This window comes from Rhinolophus hipposideros (genome assembly GCF_964194185.1).
Source record: "Rhinolophus hipposideros genome assembly, chromosome: 21".
Taxonomy (NCBI): domain Eukaryota; kingdom Metazoa; phylum Chordata; class Mammalia; order Chiroptera; family Rhinolophidae; genus Rhinolophus; species Rhinolophus hipposideros.
In genome coordinates this window covers 4,440,482-4,467,734 of record NC_138067.1, presented here as the reverse complement: position 1 = coordinate 4,467,734, position 27,253 = coordinate 4,440,482, and the positions used below count along the sequence as shown (strand labels likewise).

General features: G+C 53.4%; 1 protein-coding gene and 1 long non-coding RNA gene across 4 annotated transcripts in view; one reads left to right on the top strand and one right to left on the bottom strand.

The window, feature by feature from the left end:
- Positions 1-27,253, top strand: part of ZNF423 (zinc finger protein 423) — a 300,257-nt gene that overhangs the window by 222,512 nt on the left and 50,492 nt on the right. The window lies entirely within an intron of this gene.
- On the bottom strand, positions 375-8,972 carry LOC308490229. Its single transcript, XR_013992179.1, has 3 exons — positions 8,902-8,972; positions 7,376-7,483; positions 375-1,256 (listed from the first exon to the last, which is right to left on the bottom strand). It is a non-coding gene; the product is annotated as an uncharacterized lncRNA (long non-coding RNA).

The following is a 27,253-nucleotide window of genomic DNA, read 5'->3' as shown; positions in this document are numbered from 1 at the left end:
AGTTGAGTGTGAGGGTCAGGCCTGCTCAGGAGAGCGTGTGAGCCTGGTGGCTTGTGACAAGGAAGACGGTGTGTGCAAATGTCCACACGCTTGAGCCAGGAATCCCCGTGTGCCAGCTGAAAAAAAGAGAAGGGAAAACACCCCCGGGGCTTGATGGTAACCCCAGTTGTTGCTCGGGAAATGTCACAGGGAACCCGCCGCCTGGTGACATGTCAACTCCTGACAGAATCCCGGGTTGGCAGGCCCCGTTTTTGTAGCCGAGTGCCTGTCTGCCAGATCGCATTTGGATTGAGTGCCTGGCATTCCGCGAGCCTCGCTTAATAGGATTGAAAGAAAAGAAATGTTACTTTTCATCACACAAGACAACAAAGAGAAACGGGGAAACGAAAATATTATTTCGTTTGAACAAATTACAGGGAGACTCTGGGGTGCTTTCAGGGAGTTAGATGAGGAAAAGCACTTAAATATCGCTCCATCAAACTAAATTTTTAACTACAATTTTTTTAAAGATAAAATGTGTTGGGAGGATTCAAAGAAGATTAGAGCTCACCTAAGAAACAGTATTCAAATTTTACCAGCTAATGGAAGCCCAGCAAAACCTGTTAATGCCTCTAACTTTCCTCCAAGGAACAGAGATTTCAGTATTCTTATAAAAACACATGGAGCTGATTTCATTTCGGTGTCTCTGCAGACTTCATTCGTGTAATTTCAGTAAGTGTTATAAATGTTATTTTAAGTATTATAATGGTAATCCCTTCTGACAACGAGCAGCGCATCTCAGCTTCCATTCCTGAGGTAATGTTTACCTCGGATAGCACATAATTGTTTGCTTTTTTCACAGTAAATTCTCTGCTCCCAACTGCTTCATCAGCCATGGAAAAGAGAGGAGACGTTACAAATGTTTAATGTTCTCCTGATTACATTAGAGTAATGGGTAGGCCCACATTGGTGGGGCTGGAGAAACACACCGCCTCTCTTCCCCCCGTTTGTTTGTTTGTTTTTGAGTATGTGTTTGTTTTTTGACCATGATTCTTCAGGAGGACTGCTGAGGGCTGTGTCAATCGTGTGCACCATTTATTGTTATGAATATCACATCCGGGGCCATTTCTCCGAGTGTGTGTCCTGTGTCGGCCGGCCAGGCCTTGGGCCTCTTCCAGGCAGGTCCCCAGGCCTCACGTATTCTGGTCACAGCCTGCATCTCCACGCTGTCAGCATCCAGAACGCCCTGTAGGCTCTCCGAGCGTGTTCTCCGCTGCCTGCTCGGTGAAAGCAAGATTGTATTAGGCTTTATGAAAGTGCAACTTTTCTACCCTCCAGGGCAGAACCTCGGGAGCTTTCTGGGGCAGTGTATAACATTTGCTTCTCTGGCCTCTTAACTGTCTGAATCCAAATGTGATCAGAAATGAAGACGGAGCAGGGAAGGTTGATATTCATTGCAAGCTGGAAGAATATTGGCGTCTACCCATCTTGAGGGTTTCGAGCCCGCCTTTCTTCATCTCTGACTGTGGGGCAGTTCTGCTTTGAGCTCACTGGCAGCCATGTGTTCTTTAATTCATTCAACAAACATCCATCCAGAGACTGCTGGGCTCTGGGGAGTGAAGACATGTGTTTCCCCCACATTCATGGAGCTGAGTGTCTAGACGGGAAAACCAAGACTGAGCCGGGAAACAAGCCAGTGTGTAATTACAAATGGAGAGATGTTATTAGAGGGGAACGGAGAAAACCGGGGAGGATGTCAGGTAAGCTGAGGTTGAAAGGGGGAGAAGGAGTGAACCCAGTAAAGAGACTAGGGCAGCGAATAAGCTTGGAGGCTGGAAATGCCCCTGGGGTGTGGGCTGGGGTGTGGCCAGTGACCAGTGACCAGTGGCCCGTGACCAGAACGGTGGCTCCAGTGAAGGGTGAGAGGTCGGGCAATGTCGGGACTCGCGAGGTGTGGTCCATAACTGTGATTTTCTTCTTTGTGGTAAGAAACCGGCACAGGGCTTTACGTGGCGAATGACATTTCCCTGTTTGAAGCTTGTAAAAACATTGCTCTGGCCACTGGGTGGAGATGAGTTCATCAGGGAGCAAGAATAGCAGCTCAGGGTCCAGTGGGCAGCCACCGCTGTTGTCCTAGCCAGACATGATGGTCCATGGCGGTTGGCAGTGGGTAGGCTGATTCATGGTATGTTTGGAAAGGGAGATGGCCAAACTGGTCGGAAGGTGTGTGCCAGGCAGGAAGCCGGGCCCAAATGACTCATGCCACCAAGTTCCTACAGCTGGTCGGTCTCTACCTGTGTCCCCACCCCCCACCGTGCCTTCCCCTGGGGGAAGGTCCTCTTGCTTTCTCAGGACTCACCACCTAGGGTGTCTGTCTTCTCTCGCCTCAGACTGTTTGGAACCCTTCATGGCAGTCCCCTGAGGGAGGACGGAGTAGGGCTGGCTGGGCTCCCCCATGCATGGTGCTCCTCATTCTCCAGCCTCAGTTTCCCAGCTCCTTTTGAGAAAGGGATGGAAGTGCACTCAGCTCCCCCCACGCCCACCGACAGCACTTCCTCCAGCCACCACTCTGAGATCCCCAAGGTCTGCGGTGTAATTGAGCTCCAGCCTTTAGTTAAAGACCAGGGCCAGTAGGTAGCTGATTTTCCTGGTCCTCAGGGTGGATGCTTGACAGGTTTCCATGGTGGGGACTCGGAAACGAAGGGAAGGCGTGAGGAGTGGCTGATAATTAAAGCATCCTGAGGCTCGTCTGGTCCAGCTGGTCCAAGAGGGGTCCTCCCCGGTGAGAGCCTGGTCAGTAGGCCTGAGCACGCCTGACCCTCTGGAAGGTAGACAGGCTTTTTGCTGATACTGGGGGTGGGGCGGTGGGTGGGGGGGTGGGGATTAATTGCTCAGACAGAATGATCCCGGTGCCCAGCTGTGGGTGGCATTGATATCGGAGAAAACATCGTATCTGTGCCGTGTGCCCTGCAGAGGTGCCAGCTAGTTGAATCCATCCACCTATGTCTTTCCCACTCTCTCTGCATCCTGGGGAACCATCAAGGGATCTAAAAAAATATTGCCCAGATCAAGGTGGGGCCTCCCAGGTGTGCTAGGGAGCAGAGGATTAGGAGAAAACAATGTTTTTGTTTCTCTGAAACACAGACACACACACACACACACACACACACACACACACGCACACACACCAGTTCAGTTCCAACCAAAACCAGATGAATATTTTAACACGAGAGCATTTTGTTCAAGCCAGGAGCACACTGCCTTCCTGGCAAGGCCAGAGAATGACCTGAAAACCTGAATATTTCAGGGAACAAAAGGTCCTTGGGTCTGCTTTCCTCAAGCAGGGCCTGGGTCCAGGGTTATTTGAAGGCCGCGTGGTTGGGGGGCGCGGGAGGCAGCCGGAAGGTTTCTGCGGCTTCCCCCCTTCCAGGGCTGTGTGGGGTGGGAGCCAGTGCCCTGCTCCTTGGCACCAGGCAGCCTCGGAGCCATGAGGCCCCAGCTTCCAGCCGAGAAAGGAGCTTGAGGAGGGGGAGCGGGGTGGAGGGGGCTGGGAGATGGAGAAACAAACTCTATTTTCTGCTCATCTGTGGTGGGAGGGCTCCCGTGGCCCACAAGCTTGCAGAGTGGAGCAATTTCAGGCAGGGATGAGTGTCTGTTTTTCCCTGGAGCGGAGACTAAAACCCCCGAAAGCCCTTGATTTCTCTCGCCTTAATATCTTGTTCTGGAAAGTGTGGTTGTGAGAAGGTGGAGGAAATGAAGGCTACCGTTGACAAATGGAAGAGGCGCTCCCCCAGCTGAACCCAGGGCTGCCCGTTGAGCTGGAGGGAGAGGGAGAGGAGCTGGTCGTGGGGTGGGTCCCAGGCAAGCCGCCACTGAGGGCCAAGATTTCGATTCCTGGCCTGTCTCAGGCTGTTTGCTGGGACTGGTGCCACTTGAGTGGCTTCTGAGGCCGTGGGCAATGACAGCCTGGCTTCCTGCCCCAAGAAGTCAGGATTGGGGAATTCTGTCACCCCCTCTCTTCCGGCCCTGTTGTCCCAAAGCTCCCAGAGCTGGTGCCTTTCCTCCCAAGGCAGGCTCAGCGCGCCGCTGCCTCCTGCTCTCCCCTGACCCCGCCACGGTGTGTGTCTGCATGTGTCCAGGCAGCAGCTATGGACCTTTACTGCTATGTGAGAGCAGTTTCCGAAGCAGTCTGGCCCAGGGCGGCTGGGAGCGGGGTCTCCAGAAACCATAGATGTTGTGTGCCTCAGACGGGCCTCTCACACACCTGCATGGATGGAGGACAAGGGGAGCTGCTCCTGTAGTGAGTGGGGCCATCGGCAGGGCACAGGGAAACCTTCTTCCTGAACAAGGAGGGCCAGGGACTGCAGGAGGCCACTGACATGGCTTCCTGCCGGTCCCCAGGTCACTTTGGGGTCTTGGCCCCCCTACACTTACCTGCTGCCAGTTCTTCAGTGGCCAGACGCCTGTCATTAGCATTCCAATATTGTCCCCACTCCCCTTCACTCTCCATATGGCTCCAAGTGAGCTCCCAGCCAGCCCTCCCTTCCTCCCTGTCTGGGGAGATGCTGGCGCCTGGCTGGTCTCGAGGGGCCCTGGCCACCGTAGAACCAAGTGGTTAAGAACTCAGACTCTTTCTGGGCTTATGTGTCACTTCTGCTCCCTACGAGCAGGGTGAGTGCAGACACGCCGTGGGACCTGTGCCTCTTTCAGTCCTTGGGGGTGACAGTGGTGTTCGTGAAAATTAAGGAGCTAGGTATGCAGTGAGCGTGGTTGGAACATGACAGAGTGGTGACGAGGAGATAAAGGTCGGAGAAGTACTGCTGAGGTCTTTCCCATTCCTGGAGACTCAGTGTCCCCTCCTGCAGAGAGCCTCCCCGCTGGCCTGGCCCCCACCTTTCTCCTTGTCCACCTGGGTAGTTTGGCCCCTCATCCGTTGTTGCCTGATTGCCTGTCGCTCTGTCTTTAATGGCATCATATGCGTCGGGCACGTCTTCCCACTTAAATTCTGTATTCTCTGAGAACAGGGACTGGTGTACCTTCTAATCTGCACCAGCCCCTGCAGCCCTCGCCCCGTGTGGACTTGCATGGTGGAAGAGCATTAAAGTACATTTAAAAAGGGGACAGGCTTTTTACTTCAGCACAGAATATCTGTGGTAAAGAACATGTACGTGCATAGTCTGCTCTGCGCTCCACTCGCTGAATCAAGTCACGTGCTGCTACGTTCATAGCGCTGGTGAGAAGATTAGGCCCAGAGGAGGAACTGACTCGCCCAAGGTCACATGGCTTGGAAGGGCAGAGGCCGGACTTGAATTCAGGGCTCCAACTCCACGAGAGCAGGCCAGGGGCCAACAGGCAGTGTGTCCCCTGGGGGTCATAGAGCAGGACCAATTCTCTGATGGGCAGTGCCAGTTCGCTGAAGGGTTGACGGTGGGCTAGGGGCTGCCATGGGGTGAGTCCCCTTCCCAAAGCTTGATGGGCCGAGTCCCCAGATCTATGACAGAGGGCCTGCTTTTTAGTTGGTAGTAAGTTCAGTTGCATCTGGGCTAATATGAAGTGGACTTGACTTCCCCAGGGTTCAAGGTGGCTGCAGTGCCGTCCAGCCCAGCTTTTGCCCTTGCCCATGTCCCACCATGAGCCCACCTGGAACCAGGAACTGCCTCAGACAGCAAGTCTCTCATCCACAGTCAGGTGCCTGGGTGAGGGCGCGTGTGGGGCCACCCGCTGCCACGTGTCCCCACAACGCCTGTCTGGGTACATAGTAGGTACCTCGTGGAGGCAGCAGAGGCAGCAGAATCAGAGGGATTTGCCCGGTTCTAGCAATTTCCTCCAGAGAGCAACGGCAGCTTCTTGTTCCGTGACTGGGTGTGGCGTTTGAAAAACCACATGAACAGGACAGGGTTGGAATATTGGCCCATAAAATAGTCCTCCCTCTGCCCCGTTGTCTCTGTCCTGGGAGTTGGGGGTCCTCCCTGGGGTGAGGCTGGGACGGCCACCCGTGGGAGACTGAGCTGGGGGGGAGCCCAGTGCTCCCAGGTCTCCGCCGGTGTCTCTGTGTCCCTGTGCTGGGGGAGGCCTAGCCCTTCTCCAGTCCCTGCCTCCTACGGCCTCGCTCCTCCAGGTGTGGGCCAGTGGCCAGCAGCGTCCACGTCACCTAGGAGGGAGCTAGAGACACAGAATTCCAGGCCTCACCCCAACCCTGCCAAATCAGAACCTGCATTTTAAAAAGAGCTCCAGCGATCCAGTTTGCCGGCAGTTGGCCTAGAAGACAGCTGCCCCAGGGCAGACGCCAAGGGAGGTAGGCCAACACCCTTGCTGAAAACACCTGCCTGGCATCCCATCCCAGCCCCCACAGTGCCTATGGACACCTGGGAGCTGTAGCCTCTCGTAGGAGAGTGGAGATTGTAGAAATAGTCAGGCCTCTCTCCTTGGACTGCTGAACAAGGATTAGATGTAATAACACATAACATATGTTCCGTCCTTAGCACACAGCCCAGGACTAGTGAGTGCCGCGTAAGTGCAGTGTTGGCCAGCTTTAAGAAGGAGAGGGCGACCGGGGCTGCGGCCAGTAGGAGGAAAAAACACCGTGATTTGCGAAGCTAGTTTTGCACTGGGCTTGTTTAGTGGAGCTTAACTCAGGAGCTAAATACCAGCTAGGACTCCCTGTAGAATTGTTACATGGAATAGCAGGGGAAGGGGAGCCAGAGTTAATGCTGGTGATAGCAATTTTTTTTTAAATTAAAAAAGAGTGTTAAAAGCAAGTAAAACCCCTGCTGATTGCAAGTGAGTTGCCAAAGTTCTCTTAGCAGATCCACTTTTCTGAGTGATGACTGTGTTTGCAGGAATGAGTGGCTTTTCCTTTCATAAGGAGGGAGCTGTGGGGCCCCCTCGATGACTCCTGGCCATGGCTCTGGGTCAGGTGTGCTCTGCGTGGGGAAGCCACAGCCGTGTGGCGGCAGCGGGAGGCGGCCCGTGGGCAGGGCTGGGCATCCGAGCCTCCTGGCAACTTAAATGCCTCCAATTAGCAAGTCGGGCGGGAAGAGGTGCTAAAAAGAATCCTTCCCGCCTCCTCCGCTGGCATGTTTTGAAGGGAGTTCAGTTATGAGACTATTAAAATGTTATTTTGATAATTAAGCCCACAGCTGTTCCGAGGGCGTTGGGGGCAGGCGGCGCGCGGGCAGCAGAAGGCACGGTGCTTTCACAGGCTCGGAGAGAAAGAAAGGAGGCAGGGAGGGCACAGTGGAGGGAGGCCCAGGGCCCCCGGGCAGGATGACTGTAGGGCCGAGGAACCCCTGCTCACCATGTCCAAGACTGGCCCTGGGTCACCGGAGGGGACAGTGGCTCCAGAGGCCCCCTACGTGGGGCAGAATGACCCGCCCCCCCACATGCGGACACCTACCAGGTTTTGGCACAAAGTGCCAGAGCAGCAGCCGACAGCCATGCCTAGATCCGGGGTTCTCAAAGTGGGGTCCCAGGGCCGGCGGCGTCAGCATCACCTGGACACCTGCTAGAAATGCAAATTGTCAGCCACACACAGACCCATCAAATTGGAAACTCTGGGGGTGAGGCCAGCAACCTGTGTTCTAACGGATCCTCTCGCTGACTCTGACACTTGCTCAAGTTACACCGTGGCTGTCCTTGAAGGTCTCCTGGCAAAGGGGCTCAGCTTATCAATGAACGCTCAGAGATAGGTAAGGCTTGGCTAGTACAGTGTAGTGAGGGTGTGGGGCTGCACAGCGTGTAAGAATCCCTGATCTGGTCCTATTCTTTCGTTGTACTGGATGGCACGGAGAAGCCCAGAGAGGGGAAGCCACTTGTCTAAGGCCACACAGCAAATCAGAGCAAAATTAGAATTAGTAACCAGCCAGCTTTCTTGATTCCTGTTAGACTGTCTTTCTGAATGCTGGGGGCAGGGCTGGAGAGAAGTTTTAATTGGAAGTCATGAGGCAAGCCTTCACTTCACCAACCCAGGATATACGATATACTTACCGTGTTTCCTCGAAAATAAGACCTAGCCGGACCATCAGCTCTAATGCATCTTTTGGAGCAAAAATTAATATAAGGCCTGGTATTACGTTATATTATATTATATTATATTATATCATATCATATTATACCCAGTCTTATATAAGACCGGGTCTTATATTATAATAAAATAAAACTGGGTCTTATATTAATTTTTGCTCCAAAAGACGCGTTAGAGCAGATGGTCTGGCTAGGTCTTACGTTCGGGGAAACACCGTACCTGCCTGGAGTCTCCCAGCATTCCCTGGTCACATCCTATTGGGAGTTATTTCCAACACACACATTCATCTACCCACCTGCCCACCCAGCCACATATCCACCTGTCTGCCCAGGTATTACCTGTCTACCTGTCTACCTGTCGTCAATCCACTCATCTTTCACTCACCTGTCTGTCCACATATTCATGCGCCCATCCAAATGCTCAAGTGGCCATCACTCACCCGTCCGCTTCTCCACGCCCCACGCATGCATGTAGCCATCTAGTTCATCATCCGTCTACCCATCCAGACCTTCCCTGTCTCCCTCCCGCCCTTGTGAAGAGCCTACCATGAGCCGGGCATTTTTCTATCAATCTCAGCCTTTAGGAGCTCAAGCTAATCCTGCTCGTGCGAGCTGGCCACGGTCCGTATGACACTGCTGAACCAGGACCACGACGTCCTTCTCAAGTGGCCTGTGCCTTCTAGTGGGCAGGGGCTGCACCTCGCTCAGTTCTGAGCCGCTCGCACCTGGCAAAGGACCTGCATTTTCCCTGCCATTACGGAATCTATTCAGCTCCCCCGACCCCGAATCTGTTGTCTGTGTTGCACTTGCAGTGAGTGATGGTTTGAATGTGTCCCCCCACGCAGAGCCCTCAGCGGCCCCCATCACCCTCAGGCAGAGACCCTCACCCCCCGTACATACCAGCCTGTCTCCAGCACTTGCCCCTCACTCTCCGATTCCAGCTGCACTGGCCTTCGCTCTCCTCCCCAGGCACAGGCCCCCGGGCACGCTGTCCCCTCTGCCTTGGACACTCCCCCCGTTCAGCACATGCCTTTCGCTGCTGACCATGTGCCCCATGCCCCTTCTCTACCCTCAGCACCTCCCCCACTCAGCGTGCATGTAGGTGGTGTCTCCTCGGGTCCAGTGGTGGAAAGCTTCCTCCCCACTGGACTGAGGTCCCAGTGGGCAGGCACCACCAAGACTGCGGTTTGCACACAGCAGGCTCCTGGTACATGCGTATTGAATGAATGAATGAATAAAAAAGATACGTAGTAGGTACTAAGTAAATATCTGTTGAATGAATACATGAAAGGCACATCCTAGGTGTCTAGCCAACGTTTGTTGAACAAACGAATGAATAGAAAAGGTGCTCAGTGATTTCCTGTAACAGCTTAGGGACTGCCGGTCCGTCCGTCCCCTCGGCCCTCCTGCATTCACCCCATCCATTCCCGGAGGCTCTGTGCCACCAGCCCTCTGCCGCTCCTGCCTGCCTCTCGCCTAGCACTCACACCCACGAGCAGCGTCCGTCCGGGGTGCAGGCAGTGGCCCTGGAAGCCGCTGCTGACACAGTCGTATGGGGGTGGGGCCGACCTGGTGAGAAGCAGGACGCAGCCTTCCCTGCTCGCTGGCCCTGCTGTCACAACTGTCTTTGCACTTGTTGAATCCTTTTAGCTCTGCAGCAATCCGGTCCAGCCCTGGTCTGGGATCATCTTCCAGGACATCTGTTCTCTTCCTCAATATGCTTCCCAAGGAGGGCCAACGTACAAAGTCTCACCTGTAACACACACGTGCTGTCCGAATTCAGTGCAGTGATTTGGTTGGGGAAGGGTTTGTGGTAATTAAGCATACTGTTAGGGAGCAAATTGTACCAAACTGTTTCATTCTTCATGAACAGCACTTCTCTTGACTCCCCATGAGCGAGAGAGAGAGAGAGAGAGAGAGAGAGAGAGAGAGAGAGAGAGAGAGAGAGAGACAGCCAGCTACATAGCCCCCACTCCGCATGATTTACTGGAACCATTGTGGGCATTGTGGGTTTCCAGGTCTCATGCTGTGTGACCACAGTGAAGTCACTTAGCGTCTCTGAGCCTCAGCCTTCTGATCTCTAAAATGGGGTAATCATACGCATCTCACAGGACTGCTATGAAGATGAAATGAGACCATGAACAAAAGGCAGTTCCCAGTACGCACTGGCCCTTCAGTAAGTGTCACCGTGGCACGGGGCTACACCGGGCCCGAATGATCTGTTCCCTTGGTGGTCAGGGCCAGATTGGAAGTCCTTTTCCTACCAAGCCAGGGCCTGCAACCACCTCAGGGTGTCCTTTGTCCTTTATTGTCGGGTGGTCCTGGGGGCAGGCAGGAGGCGCCTCCTGTTTTATCTACAGTCTTTGTCACCGACAGCCCCTAACTCGGGGCAGCTCGGGGAGGAAGGGTGCAGTGCACAGGTCCTGGCCTGCCCCTCAGCAGCTCTGGGTCCCCTGGGCAAGTTGCTTCATCTCCTGCCGTATTGATTTCCTCCTCTGTAAAATGGGGATAATAAGAATTGTTACCGACCTCCCAGGAGTAAATGAGGTTAACACACAGCAAACACTTAAACAGTGCCGGACACATGGTAAGCTTCCAACACGTCAGTTCCTGTGATTTATTCAACTTTGCAATTCACCACGGCCCGTTTAAGCCGCCAGTTGTCGTCTGTGGGTGTCTCACTCATCAGGCTGGGGACATACACCACCCCCATCACAACGATAGTGTTGCCGCTTAACAGGCGCCTACTGTGTGTCGCTGAAGACCCAGTGTGGTGCTTAACGTCCATTTTTCATGATTGGCACAGCAAGCTTGCTGTTACTTTCATCTTCCAAGTGAAGAAACAGGTTCTTACTGTCACCTAGCAGAGGCCATATGGGCACCAGAAAGTTGTAGGGCTGGGATTTGTACCCGAGCCTGTAGGACTGCAAAGCTACTTTTCATGCCACCACTCAGGGGGACACACCTTCCAGACCTGACCCTTACCGGGCCTCTCTCTGTGCAGACCACTGTCACATCTGCAGTCTCACTGGATTGTCCCCGAGTCCTGGAATGTCTCTATGGTGATCTCGTGGAACAGTCTGACCCTTAGCACCTCCCTTCTCCAAGGAGGCCACAAAAGGCTCATCCAGGACAGGCTCACTGTCCCTGGAAGACGGCGAAACTGATGAGGAGGCTGTTGTCATGTAGGCAGGAAAGGTCGCGACCTGAAGACAGTGCTGGCAGTGGAGTGGCCAGCAGTGGGGGAGCCTGGAGAGAGCGTGGTCACTCAGTATGTGTGCACAGTAGGCCCTGGGGGAGGTCTGGGAGGGGGCAGTGTCTTTGGAGGGACAGTGTGCTGGGCAAACTCCCTGGAAGGGGCCGCTGGATCTGACTCCCTGAGGAGGGAAAGACACAGAGAGCAAAGCTTTGGAGGCGGAGGCCCAGCGGCCAGCTGTGGGGGCGGCAGGAGGAGGCTGTGATGAGGTTCCTCCTTCGAGGAGCTCTGTGAGTTTGGGGACAAGAGGCCTGCAGCTCATAGTGGCTCAAGCAGAGGGACCGTCAACACCAGCTACTGCAGAGATGGGCAGACTGTGAATTTTAGTGCTCAGGAGAGGCTGCCAGGGAGGGGCGGGGGTGGGACGTGATCGGGAGCCTTCATTGGACCCTAAGCACCTGCCTGAGTAGCGGACATTTGTCATTCATTCATGTATTTGTTCAGACCATCACTGTACTCAGGACTGTAGGGCAGGAGAGCAGGGCGAGGGATAGAGGGAGAAAGAGGGACTGGCGGACGGCCAGTGAGGGACAAACTCCTCCCTGGGAGGAGCCAAAGCTTTAGGATGGACACAGTTGTCAGGCCTTTTTGAGTTGCAAGATTGGGCCCTGCCTCAAACTGGTCCTTAAGGAACCAAGGGAATGGGTTCACTGGGCCTGAAACGAAAGTTTTCAAGGCCCAGGTGGGCCTCCCATCAGAGCAGGGCCTCCCCAGTGGAAGAAACAAATGGGCGCAGTCCCTCCAAGCTCGTATCCTATTAGCTCAACAATCCCAGGGGTAAGAAAGTCTCTTGGTTCTGATTGGCCAGGCCTGAGTCACATGCTTACCTAGGCTCTCAGGGTTGGGGTCAACCTGGTGGAGGTTCCCAGAGGACATCTGGGTGGTTGTTCCCAGAAAAGATGCCAGCAGGAATAAAACCAAAGTTCACTTCAGGGGGAGTAAAGGCCAGCTGTCCTCTTTGGGACATGAGTCATTTGAGCTGGGTCTAAACATCTCAAGTGAGAGGTCAGAAGCTGGCCACCCACAGAGGGGTGGGTCCCTGGCAAAAGGGTTCTTCTGGGCCAAGGAATGATGAATTGTGGTGGAGGCCACATGGGCACGGGGGCTCCTCGCCCTCTGCAGTTTCCTAACACCCCATGCACTTGGTTTTCCTGCACCTGCACTGGACGTCCACTCTGCATCCTCCCCAACGGTCACATTCCAGGATGGGAATGGGAGCTTTTGCTCCCGGCACTGGCGGTCCGACTCCTGTGGGGCCCCCATGAATGGAAATTGAAATGGCAGGTCTCGTGTTTCCTTTCGAACCCTCCCGTTGTCTGTACGGCCTGGTTCTGTCTGGGCAGTGTGTATGTGGTGTTTTCTGGGCACACACCAAAGCTTCCCCCTGTTCCCGCTTTGGGGGATGATTTGTGAGCATCACGGGGGATTGCCTGGGAGCTCTGTACCTCATTCTCATCACTAGAGGGATCCAGGTTGGTGTGGGAAATGAAAGGATCAGTAAATGCCAGCCAGGGTCACATCAAAGGCAGCCAGAGCCAGGCCAGCTCCCTGCCAGCTTCCCGGGTGTGGAAGGTAAGGTTGTCCGAGGCCTCGGCCCTGGTCCCAGCCCTGCTTTGACTTGTCGCGTGATTGTGCGCAAGTCTCCCTTCTTTCTGGGCCTCGGTTTCCTCATTTGTCCACCCAGGAACAGAACACTTTCCAAAGGGTAAACGTGTACACAGGAGTGATGACATCAACTTGGGCCCTGCTCCTTTCTGTCCCCAAGGCCTTTGCAACACCCTGTGACGCTGCCCAGTGAGCTGACGCGGCCTGACCCTAGTCCGTCCCCTTATTGCAGCTGGGGGCCCCAGGACACGTGGCCCTCATTTTAGCACTCACATCTCTGTCTGGGGGCAGAATGGGCAGTGAGATTTGTGGACTGGCTGCCCCTCTCCAGGGTGCCTGCCCCTCCCCGTCCCTGCCCTCCGAGGTGAGGCTTGGCCCCTGCCATCACCTCTCAGCACCATCCGGCCACTGAGCCATTAGCCTCACTCCTCACTGGCTGTGCCCCAGCACAGCCATCATTTTCAGATTTACAAGCATTAAATATTTTAATTTAATGCCTTGGCTCTCTTGTAATTCATGCACTTAATTATATGATAATTACTCAAATGAAAGAGATACAGCTGCTGCTGTATCAGTTCTGAGGGAAGTCTGGGTTTTGAGTTGGACTGATTTGGGGAGGTGGGCTCCCTCTCGCCCTCCGCCCTGCAGCCCTTCTTTTCTTCTCTGGGCTGCGAAGTCCGAAGGCCATGACAGCCCCTCCTCCCCCAACCAGTGCTGAGGCTGGACTGGGGGCCGGTTAAGCTGAACCCATCTGCTCCAGGAAGAGGGTGTGGGGTGTGCCCTGGCTGGGTGACCCCAGCTCCTGTGGGTGCTGCTCTGCAGAGACCTAATGGCCGATGAGCAGAGAGAGAGGGGTCTTTGGCCCTCCGCGGGTGGTAGAGAGGACCGGCCCTGTCTGTGCCTCCTGAGGGGAGGCTGTGAGTGCTGCCTGGGGCCTCCAGGCAGCTGGAGGAGCCAGGAAGCCTGTCTCCTTAGTGATGGATGTGTGGGGGTGAGGCGTGGCGAGTAGCCTTCTCCTCTGAAAGTAGACAGCAGCTTGGGTCTCCTTCCACTGACCACCAAGCGGTTTGCAAAGAGATTTGGGAGGGCTGGGTAGATGGTGCTTCCTGGTAGGCTACCTTCCGAGTTCCTTTCTCCCCTCCTCTCCCCTCCTCTCCCCTCCCCTCCCCTCCTCTCCTCTCCTCTCCCCTTTCTCCCTCCATCCTTTCGCTTTTTCTTTTCCTATTTTTCTCCCTTTTTTCTTCTTTCGCTATTGACATCTAAAATTGTGTTTACTACGTGAAAGGGACTGGCTGCTTTATAAGACCTGCGACTACTCATATTTGCGACTGTGGCACCTCCTCCCTCCCCACCACGTTTGTGGAGCCCCGCCGGGTCTGGTGTGCCTGAGTGGGTCGCTAGGCACCAGCAGATTTGAGAATCAGGTGGCGTTGAGGCCCTCCTTCCATCTGGGGATGGCGGACCTTGGGCAGCCCTACGCAGGCCTGAGTCTGCTTCCTTGGGGAGAAACGCCCCTCCTTGCACCAAAAATGCAATTGAAGCCCAGTTGCAGGTGTCCTGGGGCCGAGCCCCAGTCACGGGTGGGTGCTCTGGCCCAGGCTGTGGAGAAGTTGAGTCAGGAGGGTAGAGTTTCCAAGTGAATAATGAGTTTGGGCTTCGAAAAGTTTCCTGGGTTGTAGGGTGGGGACCCTCCTGGTGCACGGGACATCTCGCCAAGCTGGGCCCGCGCAGCCGCCCATTTCCTAGACCTGGGCGAGCTGCGTGGTGTGGCTCTGCTGAAGTGCGCGTTTGCACTGAAAAGGGTTACAAACGGTTCGCCTCGTGTGCAGACAATTTTCAGCTAGCTTACAGCAGCTGCGGCGCCGTGCTGATAGATTAAAAGCAGCAACCAGCCCCAGAATGAAGTGTATTAGAACTCCTGCTGGGTCGAGCTGGGGAGAGGCCCACACAGCTGTCATCTAGGCCAAGTTTCCAACCGAAACCTCAAGAACAGGATGGAACTCGGAGGAAAGTTAGCTTTCTAAATGAGGTGGCCGGCTGTTAGTTGGGAAAGGGGGAGAGGGACTGGAGGAATGCTGGGGATTTAGAAGATACGATGGCAGTGAGGTGGAGGGGACTGGGATTGGTGGGTGTGTCCCGCCCGGGCCAGGAACTTTCTACAGAACCCTGGCTCCTGTTCTAGGAACAAAGACACCGCTGCTGGTGTGGGCCTCGTGCGGCACAGCTCCCAGCGTCTCTCTGTGCCTTGCTCCAGACAGCTGGCTTGAGAGTTGGGTGAATAAGCAGGACATCCAGCTGTTTCCACATTACGTCCGTCCCAAGGGCTCCATTGCCCAGTGCCATGCCCAGGGCTCCCTGGCTAAAATGACAGGATAACTTTCAGATTTGGGGGGCTGCACAGGTCTACCTTTGCCCAGGAAACACTCACCATCCATCACGTGCTGCCAGCTGACCTTGGTTTCCCCCAGGCCGCAGCACGGAGGCCCCGGCTTTTTCACTTCGATTTTGAGTCTTTTACGGGATGTCTTCTCCTCTTGTGATGAAACAGCTCTTGGCAGAGTCTGGCTCTGGCCCCTGTGTCTGACTGGACGCTGGAGGGTAGCCTACCCATTGTCACAGATGCCACTGGAGAGCTCATCTAGACCACACCATTCTTAGAAAAATCAGAATGCTGAGGAAGAAATCTGAATGTGTACTTTTCTTCCTCTTTCCTTTCTTCCTTTTTTTTTTGATATGTCCATATTTTTGCAGAGCGCCAAACAAAATGCTTCCCACTAAGAAGGACCAGGTAAGTCTTTGATGAAAAAAAAAGGAATAAATCCAACTCAACTATTACTACCATTATGATTACAAATAGCACAGCGTATGCTCATAATTCAGTGGCACTTGCAGACGTAGCACGTGATGGTTACGTCATCCTTTTAACAAACATTCACTGTGTCCTCATTCGGGCAGGGAGGACCCAGCCTTGTGGCGGGGCTGGGTGTGTGTGTGTGTGTGTGCAAACACTTGATTGTTGAGAAGCACAAACCTAGGCAAGGAACTGCTGGTTAATGCTTCTGGTGTCACACATCCACTCAGATGCTCTTAGGTTGGGAAGAGGTGTGGCTTCCAAAGCCACCATGGCCATGCATGCCCCCTGCCCACTGAATGGTGGGACATGAACTCGGCTTGTCGGTGGCATGACTTGAGGCTTCTGAGCAAACGTGGAGATGGTGGCTTCTTTCCTGACGTGCAGTCAGGCCTCAGGTGTTTGCTTGGATTCCTGAGCTGGCCCTGCTGGTGTGACGGGTGGGTCCTAGATGCAGGCTGGGGCGGGGCAGGGGTGCAGGCAGATGCCATTGGCTTGGTCCACGGCTGTGGGTGGGAGTGGTGCAGACAGGTGTGGAGGCCAAGGACCCAGCGCTGGAAGGCAGACCTCCTACATGTGAGTCCCAGCTCTGCCTCTTGCTGGCGGATGTATCCAATGAATATGAGTAACTGGGTCAAGTTCCTCTTTAACTAGAACAGTTTGACAAGCATCCTAGAGGCTTACATCATCTAGTCTGACCCTGGAAGCCATTCACGAGTCTCTTCCACAAATGTTCAGCTTCCCTTGAATACCTCCCGTGATGGGGAACTCACCCCAGGTTGCCATGACAATCAGAGACAGTTTTCTTGGGCCCAGTTTTCAAACTCTGTACTTTTGTGGCCGTTTCGGCCTGACATGAAAGCGTTCCCAACTTCTCATTCAGTGTGAAGGTCCAAGAGGTGTCAATAGCTGCCACCTATTGGGTGCTTACCGGGTACCAGGCCTTCTGCCAGGCTCTGCACACGCATTGTCTCCTCCATCGTCCCGAGTCCTAAGAGGCAGGTATTATTTTGCCTCCACTTTACAGAGGAGGAAACAGGGGGTCGGGGATTTGACTTGTTTCGGGGTCACACGGGTCTCGGTGGGCTGGCTGGGACTGAGCTCCGTCTGTCTGAGGTCAAAATCGTGTTCTTCGCCATTACCTTTCCAAGGAAGCTCAAAACCAACCATCAGTTTTCTGATCTTTTTCTTTGCTTTCTCCCTTCTCAACCCCAGTGAGCCCACTTTCCCACGATGAGTTTTTCCCAGCGATGTTTTAGTGGCACGATTTGGGCCGAGTGTGGAGGTCCGGTACCTTTAGCGAGATATTTCGTGTCCAGTTTCTCACGGCATCGTTGAGCCGGTGATAACGTCTGTCTGCAGGAGACAGAAACCACTTCACCAATGCTGTATCGTCTCTTAAATTAATAAAAGTACTAATCTGATAAACGGGATATTGTAATCTGTCCACATAAAGCAGAGCATGTGCCTGAATTGCCAGTCAGGCCTCAAACCAGTAAAAAATAGCCAGCAATTACCAGAGGCTCAGCGAGCAAGCTGCTGCAACCCTGTGGTCTTCAAATTAGGAGAAAGAATGAATGCATCCAGAGCACATCCATTTTCAGCAAGTGCTACATGGATTATTAAATTTATTATCAATAAAATTATTCATTTGTGCCCTATACCGCACTTAATACACCTGAAGTGAGAAATTAGAAGTGTGTTTAATTCTGGGGATGGAAGAAAATATCAGTGCAGCAAATTTGCAGTAATAGGAGAAAGTTAATGCCTGGCAAAGAGGAATCAATTTAGCTAGTGCTCTTATGGTTGGGGAGAACAGGTTGGTTTTTCTTTCTTTTTTATTATAAAAGCATGCAAATTCACTTGGATCCTGGGTGCTAGTATTGCTTTCAAAGAATATTTAAAGAAACGTCCTGAATTAGGGGAAGCATACAAATGTGACTAATGTGTGCAGGTAATGTCTCTATACATACACACGTATATCTATAAAATATGTATAGATATCTATATAGCTCCATCCATGTATACAGACACACACACAGTGATATGATGTGCGAGGAAATATCTAACAACTAGCTGTCTGAAGAAAATAATTCTGATTTGTAACGTTTGCCAGTTTCTGTGGTGTAAATACTTGCACAACTGATTGCAAGCTCCCGCTAAGAGTCGACTGAACACAGGGCTGTCAGGAGGAGCACCCAGTCGACTCTCTGGAGCCAGTACAAGCTGCCTCCCGCACACCCCTGTTTTATATACGTGCATATACATGTTCTATCTATGGTCTAAGGAAAAAGGAGAAAGGAGATGTCAGTTTCATTCCTCAGTTTGAGTTCTGAGTATCACCTGTGTGTTTCTCCCAAGTGTCAACCTCCTTTGTTGAATTCGCACATATATTTTATGCAAGGAAAGAGCAGGCCTCCTCCCCAGCAAACATGGTGGCTTCATCTCCATTAAGTTCCACAGGAGGAGAAGGAGGAGGGGCAGGCCCCGGGCTTGGCTTCTCCATCCTCAGCAACACCGCCCGTCCTCCGTACGCGCGGTGGCCTTGCCTCGGTTTTTATCCAGCCATTGTTCTTTTTTACACTGCGTTTGCACATGTGGCGCGTCTGGGGAATTTCAGCAGTTGGAATATACATGAAAAGAGTTTCGCTCCACTTTCATAAGGTCCCTGGATGGCTTGGACGAGGCCTCAAGCCCCACGGTGGAGCCGGTACCACATTCATATTCCTTCCCACCACCATGCACATGATTGCACGGAGCCCAGACCAATCGAGGACTTGACAGTAAGCCTTTTGATTTTGCGGGAAAACCTTCATCATGCTGCGAGAGGGAAGGGAATATAGCCCAAACTGGACTTCATACTGTGGCAAGCTTGAAATCCCAGCCCAACCACCGAGCCGGCTGATTGGAATGGTCGGAAACTGTGTCCAGGAATTCGGCTGCAAGAACTTGGCTCCCAGCAACTTCGGCCTTTTTGAAAGAAAAATTGTCAACTGGGAAAGCCACTTGAGGCCTGGATTTAATCTGTCCAGGCAGTAAAGATTCACAGAAGTGATTGGCCAAGTTTCCCGAAAATGCTTAGAAGCCCCTGCCTAGGTGGGGACTCTAGTGGGGGGTGAGAGGCAGGCTTGATGGCTCCGGGGGACGCTGACATCACTGTCACGACCATGGCACTTGTCACCAGTTTCGAGGCTATTGCTATTTTGCTAATCGCCTAAAAGCCTGCTGCTTGTGAGATAGCAGAGTCGGAGGTGCAGACAAAGCCACCCAGAGCATATGTTCTACTCAGTACCCCAGTGCCAGGCTGCTGTGATGGGGCACTGTTTTTCTGAGGACACCTTTCACCCTGGAAAAGTCACCGTGACATTTAGGGGGCCGAAGGCCAAACAGAGGCTGACATTGAAATGGTGGGGGTACACTTGGTGAAACCACAAGCAGCCTCACTGTCTCTGTTGGGGAAATAGCCACGGGTTCCCTTAACTGGGAGGGTGCCTTGATTTCACTCATCTTTGTTTGAAGATATCAGTGAATGAGGGACCCTGCTGTGACATACCCGTGACATTTAAGGGTCTCTGATGTCATCGCCCAGCAGCACCCTGATGGTTCTGATGCAGACAGGAGACCTTGGTTCACATGCACAAATGATGGGGCTTGACACGGGTCAGCGGAGCCAGGGGTCGTGATGTGCCCTCCACAGGAAAACATATCATTGTCGACCTCTTTTTCCTTGACAAGCATGTGACGTCCTAGTCTTTGAAGTGGGGGAAGATGCATGCTTTGGGGCGAGAAAGAGGTCAGTGACAGCACTGAGATATGCTTGGATTGCAGTTTATTTCTGCAGATGGAGCCTGATGAGGAAGTTTGCTGGGGCCTCTCAGAAAGACTGGGGGAACCTCTAGCCATCTGACCCCGGGCTGACGCCCAGGCCCACTGTACCCCATTGCCAAGGAAGCCTTTGCTTTTCTTTTTATCTTTTTATTTCCCGTGCTTTGCTCTGCCCTCTGATCCCCAAACTCAGAGGCTCCCTCCCCATCTGGGTTAGTTTTCTCAGGTGACCTGGCATAGAGCGTGCCTTCGTGTACTGAATGGGGAAGAGCCAAGCAGGAAGCAGAACTCCCCAGGAGTGCGGTCCTGGCTTTGGCCTTTTGTGTAGTGAGGCTACAGGTAAGGTCCATGGATGTCCCCGGCCTCAGTTTTCCTGTCTGTGAGGCAGAAGGCACCCCACCTCGGCACACACCTGCCTCTGGGAGCAGCACAGGGGATGATGGAAAGTGAAAGGCACGTTAGACCCCCAGAGTTATCTATCTCGGGGACAGCCTGGGCTGGGAGTGTGTTCCTGAGGCTCCTCGGGAGCTCAGGACTTGGCCCCGCCTTGGACAGTCCCCACTTCTGAGACCCACGGTCACGGCAGACATTGCTCAGCCTCACCAACTGGGTCCCCCTTCCTCACTCCCGGATACACCTTGGTGCTTCCCGATGCCAAGACAATTCAGGGAAGGGCAGGAACCTAGTAATTTCTCAGCTGGAGAGCGTTGTAAAAATAAATGTCTTCTGGAGGTTGAAAGGTTGTCAAACACACACTGAGCCTAATTGGGTCCTCAAGATGTGCAATTCCTGCTGATTTTCCCAGAAGCTATGGGTGTGTGTGTGTGTGTGTGTGTTTGAATCCCCTGGAAAAATTGGGCACATGCTACTTTTGAGACGTGTAGATATGCACATGTGCGAGATCTATTGATTGGTCCACTGCTGAGCAAAGGGCTCGGTGTCCCGACAGCCCTCCCTGGACCTACCGCTCTTATCCTGGGTCACCTGGGCGGGACGTGACCCAGGGCCCAATGACCATGAACCTTTTCTGTGCCGCGGGACTTCTCCCCGCACATACACAGCACAGCGCTGGTTACTGAGCTCAGTCGCAGTACGTTACATGTGCTAACTCAGTGAAACGGCCCCTGCGCCTCCAGAGCTTGAGGACCAAATGCGGTGCCGCCCTGAGCTTAGGCCACAATTGCAGGGCTCCTACCAAGTGAACTGCGTTCAGGTTTTCAAAACCATGAGCCCAGGTTTTGAACACCTGCCCCAGGGAGCTGACCGCGGGGCTCAGAAATGATTTCAGAAACGGTCCTTGCTTCCATTTGACTGAAGGCCAAACTGATGTAGAGACCTCACTCACTGCAGAGCCACACTGTAATTCGCGGTCTCTGTGACAGATGTCTTTTTCCCCTCTCTGGGATGTTTCCCCATTTGAAGACTTGCCCCTCTACTGCTTTGGGGCCCCCAACCTGTGTGGGTGGACACGAGGAGCTGGGGCTGAGGGAGACTTCAGGCTGGGACCTCTTCCCCGCTGGCCCTTCTTGAACTCCTGCTTGCCGCCCTACATTCATCTGTCCGGTGGGTGGGGAGGAGCCCTTCGGACACCCTTTCTGTGTGCCCTTTCTGGGCGCTGAGTGTCTGCATCTTGCTGCATTCAGTGCTGGGGTGCCTTGGGAAGGACCAGCTGCCCACCCACGTGTCCCCAGAGGTCCTCCAGCCCTGGGGCAGAGGTGCCTCTCACTACCCCTGCGTTGGTGAATATTCCAGTCCCTCAGCAGGCCCAGCCTCTGGCCAAGCTCCCTTTGGCCACCCAAGCACCAGTGTGCCCACTACCAGGCTATGGGGTCAGGGTCAGAGCCCTGCCCTCGCACCACCTGCCTCAGCCCCAGGCTTCTACCCAGCCTGCTGCTCTCTCCACTGTCCCCCGATTGTTTGTTCAAGGAAGACAGCCAACCCTGGGAGGAGGAGCAGGCTCTGGGCTGCAGTGTCTGGCCTCCATTCCTCCTGCCAGGCGCTCATTTGTATGCAGAAGGGATTAGGCAAATTTACTGTGGCCTTCCCCTGGGGAGCTGCTTGCGCCCTAGGAATACTCTCGGAAGGCGGCTTGCAGTTGGTAAGATTAGAACAGGCTCTTCTGCCTCCACGCACGCCCTGGTCACTCTCCAGGCCGCCAGCATCGAAATCATTTTCATTTATAACCTTTTTGATCATCCAGCCTCAAAGAGGGCCCGCCTTGTGTGACAGCGGGCACCAAAATGGCCCAATTATTTGGAAGAGGAGGGAGCAGCTGAAAACAGTCAGATGTGAGAGACAGGGCACTTGATCTGGGCTCACGGCTTTTCCCCTGCCTTCTCCCACCAATATTTTTACAGCTGTTGACATATATTGAGTTACATATGCCCGGGCTACATCCCCGCGGTACTGTTTCAAAGATCTGTTCACCATAAAGTGTGCTGTTCTCAAGTAAATGACTGACTTCAAGAAAGCACAGTAGTTTAAATGTTACTATAAATACAGGAGCTAAGACATTTTAATTATAATTTTTGAGTTATACAGTGTTCTGTAAGTACACCAGGCATTTACAAAAGAATTTGTGTGGAGCTGCAAGACACTGTGCCCTCTTGTGGATAAAGAGGTCACTGCAGGTGGCTGGTTCTGCAGCCTGTGGCCAGACTCTTGTTTACCTACCGCCGGGAGGGGAAGGGCAGGTGTGTGGAGTGCATAGAACGTGGGGATCGATCGCAGACACATTTATTGAGCCCCTCTATGTGCAGAGTACTGAGCTGAGGGTTATGGGGGCCTCAGAGCTGATGGGGCCAAATCTGGGCTGTCCCGTGTCCAGTCCCGTGGGGAAGGACAACTAGCAAACCAGTGCCAGAGCTGCTGGAACAGAAAGATATCTGTGGGAGCACTCAGAAGTTAGGGCATCTGACTGTCTAGGGGTAGCGGAGGCCTGGGAGGAGAGGTGACACTTATGCTCTGTCATGAAGGGTGAGAAGAGTCATGGGGAATATTTGGAAACAAACAAACAAAACCCAAGTCTGTCTTCAATGTGAAGGCAAATCTTCTGAGCAAGCTGAACTGGCTGTTCCACCCAGTGCATGGTTTGCCTTCTCCGTAATGCCCTGTAAATGCCTCACCCCCACAACTGGAAAGTTCCAAGGGGCAGGGAAATGCCAGTGGCCTGGTCAACTTGGGAACTCAGCCCACAGGGGGTTGGGGGAAGATAATTCGTAGGCGAGATGAGAGGGAAGCCAGCCTGTGACCCTCATGGTATTGTAGGTTTTTTTTATTATTATTATTGGGAAATATTGGGGAACAGCATGTTACTCCAGGGCCCGTCAACTCCAAGTCATTGTCCTTCAGTCTGATTGTGGAGGGCGCAGCTCAGCCCCAAGTCCAGTTGCGTTTTCAACCTTTGGTTGCAGGGGCACAGCCCACCATCCCATGCGGGAATTGAACTGGCAACCTTGTTGAGAGCTTGCGCTCTAACCAGCTGAGCCATCCGGCCGCCCCTCTGGAAGCTCAGCGGCAGCTCGTTGTCTTCAACCTGCAGCCCACTGGCCCATGTGGGAATCGAACTCTGCAACCCTGTTGTTCAGAGCTTGTGCTCTAACCAACTGAGCCATCCGGCCACCCCATGTTATGGTAGTTTTGATAGGATCAGTCTCTTGGGTCATGTCCTTGTTTACGTTCCATTGCTGAGGCTGTGGACCAAGGGAAGGAAGCTGACCTGGACTGGTGCATGGCAGTTATCCGTCGGACACCAACGCGTCCACCCTTCCAACCATCCATCCCCATCCCATCCATCCATCACCCACCCATCATCCATCCATCCACATCCACCCGTCTACTATCTACCCACCCAACTGTTTAGCTATACCCTGTCCATTCACCCATCCATCCACCGTCCATCTAAACATTCATCCACTGGCTATCCATCTATCTATCCACCATCTCTCCATCCACCCGTTTATAATTCATGAGACATTATAGTGTAGGAATTAAAAGCAGGGATTCGACAGTCAGCTTTCTTGAATTCAAGTTCTACCTCCATCACTTACTAGCATTTTGCCTTTGGAGAAGCTACTTAACCAGTGCATGATTTTTCGCCTGTAACCTGTGTGTTAATCCTTTGCATCTGTAAAACGAGGGAAACTAACAGGGTGACAGAAGTGTGTTTGCAAAACTAAATGAGATACTGCATGCAAAGTGTTTCACATAGTGTGGGGCACGTAGGAAGTGCTCAGGAAATGCTGGTTTTGTTTACTGAGTGACACCGGTGTGCCAGACATTGCCACACATGGCCAGAACTGAACTCCTTAGCGCTGCAGGTACAGGCTGGAGAGGTTCCTCCTGGGAACCAGGCCTTCTGCCTCCTAGTGAGGGCCGAAATTCCAGCAGGAGAGACCCACAATACGGGCATTAAGGACTAATGGCCAGTGTGTTTTGTTTGTATTGCTGTTTTGGGGGGAAATGCCTGTCTTCCATATCTGCCCCTATCCTGTTGTTAATAAGAATGCTTGGCCTGTGTCCATGACGTCTCTTAAATTTTTCTTAACATTAATTATGAAATTAAATTATGAAAGAAAACCAAGCTCCGTGCTGAGATGTGTACAATCCCAATCGGAATCCTGCCAAAGCCCCTAATCTGAAGATGCTGTTTGGATCGCAGAGGCTCGATACCACTTACATCGTGTCCACTCATTCCCCACTCTTCCCTCACACGGTCCCTCAGCCTGCCCATGTTGAGCTCACACTGGGTACCAGGCTCTGTGCCAGGCACATTTTGCCCTGGAGAGCTCATGTGCCTTCCCGTAAGACGTACATGTCCCGAGGGAAATAGACCAAAATCTTGACAGTGGGTTTCTGGGGGAGTTAGAAGTGCGGGTGATCTTCCCCTGCTTTTGCGCTTTGCAGGTTTTCTATAATCACCACACAGTGCTTTTGTGTCATCGGAAAGCCAGCTAAAAACTATCCAGTGGACTCAAAGACCCTGCCCTCACAGAGCTTATAGTCGAGCAGAAAAACAGCCATGTACAATGGCTGACGTGATGCTCTCGGGTCTTACTGATGTTACTGTCATTTCTGGAAACACCAATTCAGTATCTTGTGAACGGCTGGCCCTGGGGACCCTGGGTGCACGCCAGCAGCTGCCTCGTTGATGCTTGTCACTTAGAGCACCCAGCTACTTTCCAATTGTTCAGACAGGAGGAGGTGGGGAGAGGGTGTTCAACCTTCCTGTGTGGGAGGTAACTGGGGTTTGGGGAGCTCTGTCCTGGGTCACCCGTCAGCAGCCACTGAGCAGGCAGAGCCGTGGAGGGGCAGGCGGCGTGGGTCCTGCCCCCTGGGTGTGGCAGACGTGTAGAAGTGGATGCTGGCTTTCAGCTGAGGGGGGTGCTGCGCCGGGTGCACCCCCCAGGGGCCTAGGATGGGAGAAGGGAGGCAGCATGGAGGCAGGCTTCAAACTCCTCGTCTATTTACTGGAAACGTGGAGCCAGGAGCTCTGGTGACGTGGCTCCTGCCTGCGCGTGGACTCAGGCTTGGGGTCTGTCAGGTTTGGAGCCGAGTAGGATTCTGTTTGGTGTTTTCTCAGCTTGGATGTGTCGCGAGAGAAGAGACCATTGTTTCAGGGGGACAGGAAGCCCAGGAAAGGGATAGGTACGGGAGGTAGGGGTCCGTGGCGGGGTCGGGGGTCCTCCCTGCCCCCAAGGGGGGGCTGTGCTTGCACAGAGGCGTCGCTCTTCCCTGTCACTGGTTTGCTACCTGTCTTCGGTCCGGTTGTATTACTATCTTCAGCTCCGTGGCAAATGGGGAATCTTTCTCTCACCTCCTCTTGCGAGCACCACAAAAGAACAAAGTTACGAAAGCATTTCATAAACTGGGGAGCCCCGTACCAGAGAAAGACATTTCATGAAAAGGCTTTTCAAAACTCTCAGCGCATCTACTGAGAGGTGGTTCCCAAGAGGCGGCGTTGAGATTGGAATGCTGTAATACCTGACGCCTGTGTATAGTTTTCATCATGACCATCACATTGAACCTGCTGTCAATTACGGAGCTTCGCCGTTGTGTGGGACCCTGCAGAGCCGCCCTCTAACCCTTCCAACCTCCCTACCAGGGACGGCAAGTGTTACTGTTGTCGTTTTCCAGGATGGAGCCAGGGTTGGAACTCAGCGCCTTCTGGCAGAGCCTATGCCCTTTCTGTTGGGTCTTAATGCCTCCTAAGCACGTCTGACTTTTTAAAATTAATGTTCGATCCTCACAACAATCCCAGGAGAAAGGTGGAACCACTGCTTTATGCCCATTTTGTAGCTGGGACTAGACCTGCTGGTGTCCCAGGCCTTGGACCATCTATCTGTTCTGCTCGCTCTGTGAACGCCGGTTTCTGGGATGGAGAGGGTCCAGGAGCAGCCGGGGAGGTGAGTCTCTCCTGCACTCCTGTCCCCTCCCGTCCCCTTGGGGGCACTGCCGCTGTCCCTGGTTGCCTGTGGGATCCTGGCCTCGCCCCCAGGTGAGAACTGCCAGGCGCTATAGATATAGCATCAGCACCTGGGACCCTGCACGATGGTCTCCGTGTTTTTGCTTCCTGCCCTTCCAGAACGACACACTTGCACTTGTCCCTTTGGTTTAGCCAGAAACGGAAAGTGTGTCTTCTCAAATGCAGACTGACGTGCTTCTTTTATAAATTCTTGGGCATTACTATTGATTTTTGGCTGAGGATTTCAAAATCCTATCTCTAGGACTCCTGAGATTTCCTTGCTGCAGAAATAATGCATTGTCATTCTTAATATCTCCAATCTCTGACACAATATTCATATCAAGCGGTGGCGGAGTGCGTCAGCACAGCCTTGGGGACGGGGGGCTGCTGTGAGGGCCGCTCTGGCACCTCCCGCCCCCTCCAGCCTGTCTTCCCACTTGGCTCACCCCACCTGGAAGGAGCATGAGACTGCGTCCTGGGAACACTGGGCATACGGATGGTTAATTTCTACCCTCTTCATTGTACAGCTTTCATGGAGGCCCAAAGAGGGGTGGCAGCTTGCCCAAGGTCATGCAGGGCACTGGTGGGGGGAGGGGAGGGCTGGAACCCCGGACTCCTTTGCCCTTCTTTTATGCTGAAGTTCAAGGGTCACCCACTCTGTCTCCAGGGGCCAGGCATCAACCAGAGCAGTGAAGCAGGTGGTGTGTGGGGCGGGCTTCCTGTGTCCCCGCAGGTCCCGCGCCGTCCTCTGTTGTCCAAGGGGACTGCATCTTGGAGAGTCCAGATGTTCTGAGTTTTCTAGAGCAGGCCCCAATCAGATTTTGATATAAAATTTCTTGCTTTTTAAAATGTTGGCAACTAATTACAAAAAAGCCCCATACAATGTGACTGTCCCCTGACAAAGAGAACCACAGCTGCGGGCCATGCAACCACAGTACTTGGCCATGCATTGTGTCCCAGTCGGAGGTGGGGGCTAGTTCGTTGCTCCACCTGTCTGAACACCTTGCTGTTCCAGGTGCTTCCTTACCGTGCCACCTGCCCTGGTCACCGAATCGGGGCTCCGCCCTCCTTCTCCCTCCCAGGGCCTGTCTGTCCTCTCCCACCCCCCCGGCCCCCCACCTCGAGTTCCCTATGATCTGGAGGGATCTCTTTGCCTTCCAGAGAAGGAAGCCTTGGCTTTTACTCACCCATTCCGCCCTCTGGATTCCAGCTGCAATGCACCGTGTATTTGAAAGTGTGTGCAGGCTGCCGC